We start from the raw sequence: 11,358 nt of genomic DNA, 5'->3' as shown, positions 1-11,358 counted from the left end.
ACTAAAAAAAAACACTCAAGCCGTTACGCAAATACAATACAACGCGGGTACAATACAGTACAACAATAAAAGAAATTAACCCGGTAAGCACCAACCCAAACAGCACAACGCGCCGGCCAACTGCACCAAAAACGGATACACCACGGCATACTCAGTGCCTTTGCCTAGCCATGGCTTGCGCAACATCAAACAATAAACGAAGGCGCTCAACTACAGGGCCCGTGAGAACAAACTCGTGGCACCCTCTACCATTAAAGGTAACCAACCCCACGAAGGGTATAAATGGTACAACTTGACAACTGGATGAATGACACCATCCATCCTTAACCGTTCAGCGCATGTAGGAACATTCTTTCACTCTAATGAAAGAAAAAAAACAACACCCGAACAAAACCCAAACGTACCAAAAGAGGCTACTCCTGTACAAAAAAAAAAACGTCTAAGGAAGTTCAGCGTCTCTTCACGCACTCGCGGACGCGTGTTCTTTCGGAATGCGACACAGATTGTTCGTCCCAGTTGCGGTTCGCTTGTTGTCCACATGCGATGCACTGAAAGTTCATTTCTCAGTACTTCAAACACTAGTTCGCACACAAGCGCCACAAGGGGGCCCTACCTGCACATTCCATGGCCCACCATGACCACATGCCGACGAGCGCAAATAAAGAAAGGCACTCGCCATTGTACTCAGAGGTAAACTCCATACCGTGCTGAAACAGCGGCTCTACTTCACCAGAATACAGCGTTAAAACAGCCAAACTGCGCTACTCGCAAATTACACGCCTTACGACAGCTGAACGCAACCAAAACATGCACACACAAAAAGAAAACTAACTACAAGGGGGAGAACGACAGTAGAGGTAAAACTAACAATAATCCTCTTCTGGGCGAACCCTACACATATAAAAAAAAGAACAAAAAAAAAACGCAAAACGCTAACAACTAAGTGTGCGGCAAACAACACTGAACTGTTCTATCTAGCACTGTACACTATTCAGCGCAAACGCCCCTTTCCACGGCGGCACACACCGACCGTCGCACGGAAGCTGATTCCGTGTTGTGCGCCACCAGCTGATCCTACACGAACCCTGGTTCGGCTCGCGGTGTCCTGTGCTCCCGGGAGAGAAGGAACACCCTACTCGGCGGTAGCGCGTACGACGATGTCGCACCTGCGCCGCCACACCTGCCCCCGGACACCCTGTTTTTGGGCCCGTCGGAATCGCCCTACGCGAAAGACGCCGCGGGCCGCCTGCGCATTCATGCTTCGCGCACGGAAGCTCCACAATTAGGCGCGCCGATCCGCTGCCCTCACCCGACGGCTGTGCTACCTCTGCACCTCCCTGCGCGGCCACGGCAACATTGCCCGCCGCCACAGAAAGAATCGCTGCAGCTAAGACATTTGTCTCACGCGATTCCAAGATCTCATCTGCAACAGTGGGAACGCCAACGTGTTGCCCAACAACTGGGGTGGCTTCGGCCACCTCCACGACATTTTCACTCTCCTTCTCCCGTGGCGCTCGAAGCGCCCACGAGGGAACAAACACCGTGAAAAGATTGGCGTCCTCTTCGAGTTCGCCGATCCTGTGGAGCTTCGCTTTCTCGTAAGCGATCTCCGCCCTCCCTTGGGCTAGTTGAGCACTGAGCTCCTCAGCCGTCCACACGGACGGGCTATCCGCGCCCCGGCTACCCGCTAGCCTAGCTTTTTCCAAAGCGTGCTGGGCATTTTTGAGAGCTAATTCAGCTCTCAACTCCTCAATCTCGAGCACAATGGCACTAACCTTTCGGTCGGTGCCGCGACATCCCGTTAGCATAGTGGCCATGGTGAACCCGGAGAAAACAAATCAGGGCCCACCTGTGCCCGCTCCGGGTTCGGCCGGGTCGCAGTGTCGCTGATGCAGCAGCTCGTGGACCCGATGCGTCGCTCTCGCCGCTGGGATGGGGCCGTGCTCCCTGGGCCAGAGCCCACGAGGCCTCCCGCTGAGGTGTCGCCCCGTTAAACCGCGGCTTACGCCGCCCTGGGCCGAAGCCCCCGAGGCCTCCCGCTGAGGTGTCGCCCCGTTGAACCGCGGCTTACGCCGCCCTGGGCCGGAGCCCACGAGGCCTCCCGCTGAGGTGTCGCCCCGTTGAACCGCGGCTTACGCCGCCCTGGGCCGAAGCCCCCGAGGCCTCCCGCTGAGGTGTCGCCCCGTTGAACCGCGGCTTACGCCGCCCTGGGCCGAAGCCCCCGAGGCCTCCCGCTGAGGTGTCGCCCCGTTGAACCGCGGCTTACGCCGCCCTGGGCCGAAGCCCCCGAGGCCTCCCGCTGAGGTGTCGCCCCGTTGAACCGCGGCTTACGCCGCCCTGGGCCGAAGCCCCCGAGGCCTCCCGCTGAGGTGCCGCCCTGGGCCGAAGCCCCCGAGGCCTCCCGCTGAGGTGTTTTCCCCGTTGAACCGCGGCTTACGCCGCCCTGGGCCGAAGCCCACGAGGCCTCCCGCTGAGGTGTCGCCCCGTTAAACCGCGGCTTACGCCGCCCTGGGCCGAAGCCCCCGAGGCCTCCCGCTGAGGTGTCGCCCCGTTGAACCGCGGCTTACGCCGCCCTGGGCCGAAGCCCCCGAGGCCTCCCGCTGAGGTGTCGCCCCGTTGAACCGCGGCTTACGCCGCCCTGGGCCGAAGCCCCCGAGGCCTCCCGCTGAGGTGTCGCCCCGTTGAACCGCGGCTTACGCCGCCCTGGGCCGAAGCCCCCGAGGCCTCCCGCTGAGGTGTTTTCCCCGTTGAACCGCGGCTTCCGCCGCCCTGGGCCGGAGCCCACGAGGCCTCCCACTGAGGTGTCGCCCCGTTGCCGTAGAATCGCGGCTGCTGCCGCACTGAGCCGGAACTCACGAGGCCTCCCGCTGAGGTGTCGCCCCGTCGACGCTTGGAGTCTGGCTCGTCATTAGTCGGAGCCGAACCTTGCTTTGAAGGAGTCTCTCCGGAATGCCCCACCAGCTCCAGCCCATGGTCGTGGTCATCCTGTCGACTGCGCCAGTTAAATTTCGCCTCTCCATCTTCTTGGCGAACTGATGGAGACGAAATAGTGATGTTCTTTTGATGCGCGAGCCGAGAGGACGATCTCGACTCGCTCCGATGACCGACGACCGATGCTTGGAGCGGGTGAGGGATGAGGACTGCCTTCCTTGCTAGATATTAGGTTTATTTACATTATTTACAAAACTCCAACTTTACATCAGGTCAGAGTGACAGCTACATGGTCACTCTGACAGCAGCAGCCTGTTCGGCCGAGATCTATACTAAAACTAGCTCCCCTCTCGACCGACCCCCGACAAAACCCAACACTCCGGTTTTGATATGAAAAACCCCACCTCCAAGAAGGGGGCGTACAAGAAAGAGAGAAAAAACCTTTCAAACAATTAATAGACACCTTTGATTGGCCACAGGAACCAGCCAATCACACACATGTCCCCACCTGCGGTCACGTGACCTAACACTCTCTCTTACACACTCATAGTGCGTTTCCTACGCACGCTGTTGCACCCGGCCAGAAAATACAGGCCATCTGCGGCCTAAAGTGAACCATCCATTATGTTCAGCGGGCGGCATCTGCACAAACAACAGCCAAGCCGAGGGCCCGGAGCGGTCCTCGCGCGGCTGACCTCCCTCCGCGCGGCGCCTCCCGCGACGCCTCAATTGTCCCGCGACGCGCGGGCAATGAGGGTTGCTAATTCCCTCCCAGACGAAGGACGCCGCCGCCTGCCGTCTGTCCCCCGGGAAGAGGCGCTTCAGGCCCAAGCGATCGTCTTCAAGGCGAACGACCCGTCAACGGAGCGCTCCCGGCGCCGGCTTCGCAGATTCTCAAAAACTTACACCGCGCGCCCGTTCGACACTAAGATACGCACCATCATTCAGGTTCCCGTCAGCTTGCCATGCCGAATGACCCTGCCACCTTCGACGCGACAGGGGCACTCAGGCTAATCGCCCCCGTCCTTTGACACACAAAAGGACGGGAACAACACACGCTCTCCGCGGCTCTGAACTTGGCGTCCGTGCGGCTACATGAAAGGGACCCAGGATCGTAGCCACCAGCGGAGGCGACGCCAATACATGGGCCACCGGCGGCCTTCATTAATTACATGCGGAGCCCGAACTTAACAGGACCCAATATATATTTCGTTATACTATCATCAACAATCCATTCGGCGGGTTGATTCACTAAAATACCTTGGAGTTCTATATGCCAGTATATTGAATTGGCGCTTCCACATTGAGCACATTGCAGCGAAAGGCTCCCGCGCTGTCGCTCTTTTGAGGGGTCTTAGTCACAAGCGAGGTCTGAGAGCAGATTCACTATTGATGATTTACCGCATGTATGTTCGCCCAGTCTTAGAATTTGGCTGCGTTTTGTTCTCTGGCTCTGCGACCTATAAGCTCTCGCCTTTGGTGAAGCTTGAACGTCAAGCATTGCGCTGCTGCTTATAAGCCTGCCCGCTTACGTCCCGATTAGGGTGTTGTACTTAGAAGCCGGAGTTCCAACGCTGAACTCCAGGTTCAAATACCTAACAGTCAATGCATTCGCAAAGTTCTTTGAGTCCCCGCTGGCCAGACCACAGGCTGTTTTCGTACAGAATGCAATGTCGTTTTTTGGTTCCTGTTGGTCTCGTCTCCGGCGCCCACAGGTCATTTTTGCCAATTCGGTGCTTACTCCATTAAACACCACCCTCCTTTCAGCTCCCGCCTTGCAGTTACCATCCACAGTAGTAAAAATTTCGTTTGATATTTTCCCCAAAAACGTTAAAGGAGTACTGACACGAAATTTCAAAGCTGAGATAACTATGTAAAACGCTTCCTTTTTGTCAGGAGATATCTCCCAGCAAGTTTCAGCAGCAACCGTTCAGCGAAACATATTTAAAATCCATTTTAATCTCCGCCCGCACGAGAAAGCCCAGAGCGGGCCGACGTGACATCATCTGCTACGTGCCCCAAACTGCCAACGTCGGGGCTCCCGTGACGAAGCCGACGCGCTGGCTGTGGTTGGCGCGCGCTGCTCGGGCGTGTGTACACGTCATGGTTTTGGGACTGACGTCATGCTGCCCGGGCCTGTGGGGTCGGCGAAAACCTCGGCCGGTCTGGGCGCGCGCGTGCGCTCGCTCGCGCGCGCTTCCAGAGAGGCAGCGATATGGCAAGAATGGTGACGTCATGTTATACATGCTGTCATGGCGGCCGCTCGGTGTTTTTCAGTCGAAACCGAAACTGGCACGAATAAACGACGCCGTAAATGAATGTTTACGCTGCGCTCGACCGTCTAATCTGTCATTCTATGATTAGTGGGCTGGTAGGCACGCATAGCAGCGAAAAAAACGTAACATAAAAATTTCGTGTCAGTACTCCTTTAAGCTTCTCCCGCCTAACATAATCAATAACATTCTCCTGGCTCACCAGTCCGAATACCCATCCTGCGTGGTCATTGCAACTGACGCTTCGAAGAAAGACGAAAAGGTTGGGGTGGGTATTTTCTCTCCGACATTTAACTGGTCTTTTTCATTGCGATTATTAAATTCGATCCCCAGTTTTTATGCAGAATTTCTTGCTCTACTCCTTGGAATCCTGAAACTTGATTCGGCGAATTCTTCCGTGATGTTAATCACCGACTCCTTGTCCGTGTGCATGGCTCTCTCCTCAGAAACTTTACATCCTATTCTCAAAACTTTTTATTCCTGCGTCCCCACTCACGTGCGGGAGATTCGGCTCGTTTGGCTGCCCGGCCACTGTGGGTTAACCCTCAATGAAACCGCTGACATACTAGCTAAAACAGCTTTGGCTTTACCGATCGTCGAGGTTCTTCCCCCGTTTTCTTGCGTTTTGTTGGCACGTTATCGCCAATACCTGTTCAATCAAGATGCCTCCGATCACGGTCTGAACACTTCTCCTGAACTTGAGCCTCCGATCACGGTCTGAACACTTCTCCTGAACCTCAGGTACCGCTGGGAGAGAAGTTTATGCCAAACTCCCTTGTGCGAAGTATTGCTGACTTCTTTTCGTTGTGGTGTGCCGCCATTTAATCGGTATTTATATAGGGCAAATCTGATGACCTCCCCTTTGTGCCACTTTTGCCAAGAAATTGAACCCGAAGAGCTTTCTTTCTTTTTTGCCGCCGATTTTCTAACCATCGGAGAAGGCTGCTGGAGATTCCCCTGCTACGTCTTGGACTGCCTTTGACTGTACCGGTGCTTTTGTCGTTTGGGGGGACTAGGCCTGGCCGATACCGTAGGGACGTGTGCAACGCCATCCACTCCTTCATTTCGGAGACAGCTCGTCTGCAGTATTAAAAACATTCCGATTGGGCTGACTTTTACTATAGTTTCCCTACTCTTGTCTCTGTTGTTTTTTTTTTCGTTTTTTTTTCTCTCTCTCATTAACCTAGACCAAATTCATTCTTCTGCTCCATTATTTTGCCTCGCATGATTGAGTGTAATGGAAACATAACTCTTCTTGGCCAATCCCCCAAGTGGGTATGCGCCATTTTTCGGGCCACCACCATCACCACCGTGGGTTTGCGCCGTATGTTTTCACGTTTGTTTGCTGGGAGCTTCAAATTAGCGGTCCCCTGGCCACCCCGATTTTGACTTGTCGCGGTTGGCGCGTTGGCGTTCTGCTGCCACGTGGGGCCGTCGAAGGTAAACTCCCGCCCACCAGTGCCCGCCTGCTTAATTGGCATGCGTCTGTTCAGAAAGTGGTGTGGCCCGCCTGTGGACCTTTGCACATCATGTAGCGTCAAAACGGCGGTTAAAAGTGAAGCAAAGTTGGGACGAGGCGGCGACGCGATGTAAAAAATGGCAAAGACGCCGGTTTACCTCCGCCAGGGTCCGTCGAAAGAAGCGGACGGCGTGCACCTGAGAGTTGAATCGGGGTTGAATGCATCGTGAGGGGAGTTTGGCGGGACCGCAGGGATCCGTCGTAAGAAGCGGATAATTGTAAGACCGGGAGACGTATCAGTGATGTTCCACTGTACAGTCTATGTCCATTACAATGGACCCTCTTGAGAGAGAGAGAGAGAGAGAGAAATAACCTTTATTTACATAGTGGATTAGGGCGCGGTGGGCGCAACCCTGAGGGTTGCGACGACTTCAGCCGCTCGAGTCACGAGCTCCTTCTGGAGCTGGGGGTCCGAGCGGCCCAACGCCTCCATCCACTGGTCAGGGGAATTAATGAAAGGGAATGGGTCCTCTGCACAAGCCCACATTTGGTGCTGGACCGTGGCCCTTTCACCGCAGCGGGGGCAGAGGGGGGATGGGTACAGGGAGGGGTGGATGTGATGCAGGACGGCTCTGCAGGGCAGGGACTCCGTTTGCAGTTGACGCCAGAGGCGTTCTTCCTCTAGAGTGAGGGATGAGTGGGCGGGGGGAAGCTTGCGGCGGGAGAGGCGGTAATGCTGCGTGACCTCTCTGAAGGTCAGGAGACTATCCCTGGTTGATCTGGCTCCATGGAGGGTAGAGTCCACATCGTTGATGAAAGAAAAAAAAAACCCTGCCGTAACCGGCATGTAGTAAGTGAAACGATCCTGGCCAATCCCCCAAGTGGGTATGCGCCACAAACTGCGCAGGAGGCCGCCTGGTTCTTGCTGCGGCAGGTAACTAAACATCCCCCTCGCGAGGGGCACGATCAAATGCAGAGCATTTCCGGGGGCGCACGACGTTAAGTAGTTTGCGTTACGTTAATGTTGTTGCACTTGTTGCTGTTGGTTGTTGTATTGTAATTAAATGAGGAGACGTAATTACGTGGTCACGTGACATCATTTATTAGCAGGTGAGTATGATTATTGTGGCGCAGGTAGTGAATGCGTTGTATCAGCAGCTTCTTCACGTAGTTTGAATGAGTCAAGGATATGAGTCAAGGACTGGGCACGTCGGCACTGCCAGCATGCGGCTCGGACTAAATCCGTTCCTTTTCATCGTGCAGCTCATCCAGGGATCGCTGCATCGCGGCAACTCGGACGGCTTCGCCAAGTTTCAAGTAGACTGGACGAACGAAGAATGCACCAGCGGCTACCACGTGCCAAGCCTGATACGGAATCTGCATCACCATGGACCGACGACAGCTACGAGCAGTACAGCGCATGAGCGGCACTCGTCGACACCACCCACCGCGGGTACAAAAGGCTGCGCTGTTCACGGTCTCGTCACTGGGCACGTCGGCACTGCCAGCATGCGGCTCGGACTAAATCCGTTCCTTTTCATCGTGCAGGTAAGAAAACCGCACGAAAAATGTTTTCGCTCGAGTGATCCTTTTCTGGTAGTGCTGCCGTGCCCATGGCTATGCTGTTTGTTGTTGGAAACTGTAGGATTTCTAAAAAGGTTGTTGTTGCTGAGTGGTGACATAGAATCTAATCCGGGTCCTGCCTTGGAACAAATTGCGAAACAGCTAAATGACATAGCCGAGGACATTAAGGATATTAAGCTGCAACGTTTAACCACAACAGAAAGAAAACTAGATGCTCTAACTGCACTTGAGAGGAAAGTTGATACCTTTCAAGAAGACATGAAACACATGAAAAGAACTATTGAAATTCTTGAAAGCAAAATCGATGATCTTGAAAATCGTAGCAGACGCAATAACCTGATTGTTTATGGCTTGAGCAAGGAAGACGACGAAACGAGTGAGACGCTGGAGAAGACCATCAACCAAAAAGTAATTAAGGACATACTTGAAATGAACCCGGTGGAAATCGAACGCGTACATAGGATCGGAAAGCCAGATCCGAACAAAACTAGGCCGATCATCTTTAAATTACTAGACTGGAGACAAAAATCGCAAATTCTAGCAAGAGGAAAGAAACTGAAAGACACAGGGTTATCCATAGGAGAAGATTTCTCAGAGTCCGCGATATCAGGAAAAAACTTTGGGCTAGTGCGAAAACCAACCGGGATAACCAGGAGAAAGTATCGCTTGCCTTCGACAAGTTATATATTAATAAGCGCGCGTATATTTGGAGTGATGAAAAGAACGACAAGGTACCGTTGGGAAAAGGCGACAGCGCAGTAGCAGCAAAAAACGACCAGTCAAAGACCAAGCCTGTGACGCGAAGCTGCACACAGTCCAAGACCTAGTTCTCATCACTGTGAATGCTCGCAGCGTCTTAAACAAGGCAGAGGAGCTAGAAAACGTTTTGCTCGATTATGAACCAGATATAGCAGATAGCCATTACCGAAACGTGGTTGTCCGCAGATATTTCTAGTGATGAAATTTTTCCACCAAATTATTCTGTCATCAGGAAAGATCGCCCATCACGAGGGGGAGGTGTCGCCATATTGATTAAAAGACCTATTCAGTTTGTAGTTCTCCCTAACTGTGATGGAGCAGAGGCCGTTTTTTGCAACATTGTCTGTGATGGTTGTCATATCTTTGTTGGATGCCTTTACCGGAGCCCGTCTTCTGACCAAGAGTGCATAGTTGCTGCTCAGGAATTCATGCAGATGCATGTACGGAATTCGAGGGTTGTCCTTCTAGGTGACTTCAATCTGCCCGACATTGACTGGGGATCCATGAATTACAATACAGCCGCCGCTAGCGCACTCATAGATCTAATGTTTAACTTCAGCCTTCAACAGATTGTATTGCACCCGACACGCATACAAGGCGGAACTAGTAACATTCTCGATTTAATTCTTCTCAGTCACCACTTTCATTCTACTCAACACACAGTCGATATAATAGAAGGCATATCGGACCATGGAATTCCAATGTGCCGCCTCCCACTTAGTTGTAGAATCGGAACCAAGCCAGCCGTAACCACTGTACTTAATTTTAAGAAGGCAGATGACAGTAGTATCCTATCTTTCCTTGCGCATGAGCACTGGAACTTTTCTGAAATGGCTTCTCATCCTACCACAGACGTGAATTCTTTGTGGCTGCAATTTAGGAACATTGTATCATATTGCATCGCTAACTTCATTCCTGTAAAACATAAAAGAGGGCAGACGCATAACCCGTGGATCACAAGAGAGGTGATACAAGCTAAACGTCGAGTTAAGCGATTACGACGTTCAATCAAAATCGGGAACGACCCAGCGGCATCACTGAAATTATCAGACGCGGTAACAGAATTTAAGCAAAACAGTAAAGAGGCCAAGCACTACTACTTTAATACAACACTACCCAGTTTTATTAGAAACAGCCCAAATAAGTTTTGGAGGCATTTTCGCAGATCCAAATCGCCGTCTACGTCTTTATCATTAGAACAACAAACTACTAAGGTAAATGAATACAACGAATTTTTTCCCTCTGTGTTTACAAAGGACAACAACATTGTTCCTCCACTCCCACCCCCCAACCCCCTACGTATAGATCCTCTAAACATTTCACAGCAAGGAGTCCTAAACCTTTTACTAAACCTGAACTCAAAAAAATCGAATGGCCCGGACAATATCCCAAATGAATTTCTTAAAAAATACGCTGAGTGGTGCAGCAGGTATCTTGTAATAATTTATCGCATATCACTTTCAACATCCAAGCTTCCAGACGAATGGAAAATTGCAAAACTAGCCCCAATTCATAAATCAGGAGACACCGCAGAGCCTAGTAATTTCCGGCCTATTTCCCTTACCTGCACGTCGTGTAAGCTACTGGAGCATATTATTTTGAAGCACTTGCTTTTATTTCTCGAACAAGTAAATTTTTTTACTCCCAACCAACACGGATTTCGCAGTGGCCTATCTACCACCACTCAGTTGACCGAAGTAGTCCATGACCTTGCCCTGAGCATTAATAACGGCGGCCAAACTGACATCATCCTACTAGACCTAACGAAAGCATTTGACCGTGTATGTCATAGCAAATTATTAGCCAAACTTGAAAATGCTATTGGTTCTGGAGAAATTTTGGAATGGACGAAAGATTATCTCGCTAACAGATCACAGTTTGTTTCATCTGAGAACGTGGCATCCAAAGCACTGCCTGTATCATCCGGGGTTCCTCAAGGTTCTGTTCTCGGACCAGTATTATTCCTCATTTACATTAATGATATCGCCTGTGACATTGACTGTAATATCAAGTTATTTGCCGATGATTGTATTCTTTACAGAAAAATTACCAGTAACCATGACCACATTCAACTTAACAAATCTCTTAACCAAATAGCCGAGTGGTGTTCTAACTGGCAAATGTCCATTAACATTAAGAAGTCTGTATCCATGTCTGTAACTAGACGAAAGAATCCGTCTGTTTTCACCTACAAAATTACCGACACCCCACTAGGCAAAGTAAGTCAACACAAGTACTTAGGAATAACCATTACATCCGAGCTCAGGTGGGATACCCACATCTCGAACATTGCTGCATCGGCCCTTCGCAAACTATTCTTCCTTAAAAGATCCTTACGACTGTCGCCACCAT

The sequence above is a fragment of the Haemaphysalis longicornis genome, unplaced genomic scaffold (assembly GCF_048455015.1).
Source record: "Haemaphysalis longicornis isolate Haplotype H1 unplaced genomic scaffold, Haemaphysalis longicornis Haplotype H1 scaffold_10, whole genome shotgun sequence".
Taxonomy (NCBI): domain Eukaryota; kingdom Metazoa; phylum Arthropoda; class Arachnida; order Ixodida; family Ixodidae; genus Haemaphysalis; species Haemaphysalis longicornis.
This window is presented reverse-complemented; position numbering follows the sequence as displayed.